The 2,137-nt window shown below is 30.4% G+C and overlaps 1 non-coding gene across 1 annotated transcript; it reads left to right on the top strand.

Annotated features, from left to right (window-relative positions):
• The first annotated feature begins 954 nt into the window (after positions 1-954).
• Positions 955-1,056, top strand: LOC111815391. Its single transcript, XR_002820086.1, has one exon. It is a non-coding gene; the product is annotated as a U6 spliceosomal RNA (small nuclear RNA).
• The last annotated feature ends 1,081 nt before the right edge of the window (positions 1,057-2,137 follow it).

The raw sequence follows: 2,137 nt of genomic DNA on the forward strand, positions 1-2,137 counted from the left end.
TTCTCAGTAAGAAAACAAATACTCGATTGTAAAATAGTCTCAGCGTGTGACAGATTATTAGGATACTTGAAATTTGCTTATGAATATCCAATTTACATAGGTCCCTTGGAAGTTACTAAAATTTCAAGATAAAATAAAATTCTAAAATTCCATAGTAAAAATTTATATATACAGATTAATTGATTGAACTTATGTGTGAAATAAAATCATGGGTGTGTGAGCAAAAAATTTTTAAAAATTTTTTTAAAATTCACAAATAGCAAATACTTCATGAATAAGTAAAGTTAGAGTAATATAATTATTTTCTTTTTGAAACATTGATGTTGCATTTTAAAAGGAAGATAATGTTATAATATTTATCATAATACTTTGCAAGTATGACGAAAAATTCTATAGTTTTCAATGCCTCCTTTTAAACAAGCTCTTCCTTAATCAAATCTTAGTCTAGCTTTACATTGACTTTAGAACATGCCCCCTTTCACATGCACATGTGTGTTTACTAGAGGGCTCAAAAGGTTAACAGCCGTTATAGATCATTTTACACTAACAGTTTGGTCTAATGGATAAGAATTCAATCAACAATCTTAATATCTTCTTGTTAGCTCTATAACCCTGGCAAACCACTTAGAATCTATAACTTCTGTTTTTCTTTCCCAATGAATAATAATAATTGTTGAATTAGGAAAATATCTATCAAGTGTATTTATATTAAGAGCCTTCAGTGAAAAATGAGAAATAAATATAAATTAATATATTATAGGGACCCAGTTCTTGGATTATACCTGAGAGTACTGGCTATGTAATTTAGATTATTAATATTTTAAAATACTTTGGTAAGTATCAAAACATTTTGACAAATTTTCAATGAGAAGCATAGTATACCACACAAAAATAGATAATTCTTTACAAGGACTAAAGCTAAGATTCGCAATCATCAGAAAAGAATTTCCACGCTTGCTTTGGCAGCACAAATACTGAAATTGGAATGATACAGAGAGGGTTAGCAGGCCCCTGCGCAAGGATGACACGCAAACCCGTGAGGCATCCCATATTTTTATGTGTAAACACCGTATTGTCTCCCTAGTGTAAGAACCTGAAAGAATAAATAAAATCTGAAAGATGCAATAGACAGAGTAAAAGGGAAACAAATTGAACATAAGGCACAAACAATTGAGTGAAGGAAAAGAGAAAAGTAAAAACAAAGGAGAAAAAAAATCATGTAAGTATATAGGCAGGATAGCTAAGAAGATTGCACTCCTAATTGCTATCAGTTTTTTGAAGGTAGCAGTTAATGCTTAAAGTTTTTACTTTGATTAATTTGATATACTAGAATCTGTAATCTAAGCAACTACATTGAAGACAGCAATGCACAATATACCAACCACTGTTGAATACCTTGCATCTTGGTTTTTTTTCCTCCTGGTTTTATTTTTTTAATGTGTCATTTCTAATTTCTCATCCATTAGTTTTATATTCTAAAATAATTTTTTTTGGTGGAACCAGGGATCGAACTCAGGCCCCTGCACTTGCCAGGGAAGTGCTTATTCCACTGAGCCATCTCCCCAGCCCCTCTAAAATAAATTTTAAAAAATAAAAAGAATGAGAAAAAAATGCCAAGGTTTATGGAAAGGAGGAGTTCTTATGTTAGCTGTTTGGCCAATCTGACATGCCTGTATTTGCTACTCTGAGCAACAAATTTGATAATAACAACATGTGATATATCAACCACTGATAATCTCCTGTTCTTGTTTTGAAATTCTGTACCATTTTTATTGTCTTCTGGTGCTTTGTTTTTGTCTTTATTCTTGTTATTTGTTCTTGGGTTTTTTTTTTCCTCTTTAAAATAAAAGAATTTCCTTAAAGAAATTTTAGTTCTAAAATGTATGACAGTAATTCCAAGTATTCATCAACTGTACTGACAGACTTAAAAATTCCTTTTTCACAGGTTATTGAAGAAATAGTGAAGTAAAGATTAATTATTAGCATTCAACTGTTTAAAAAGTGTACTTTCATGCTGTTAAAAGAATGAATGGAGATCTATTATGACTGTAGCAAAAGTGTTACTCACCATGGGGATTTTGCTATTAACATAGGAAATGAATCATTAAAGATATTAAAATTAAGTGGTAATGTTTTT

This window comes from Octodon degus, unplaced genomic scaffold, assembly GCF_000260255.1.
Source record: "Octodon degus isolate 3935 unplaced genomic scaffold, OctDeg1.0 scaffold00015, whole genome shotgun sequence".
Classification (NCBI taxonomy): Eukaryota; Metazoa; Chordata; class Mammalia; order Rodentia; family Octodontidae; genus Octodon; species Octodon degus.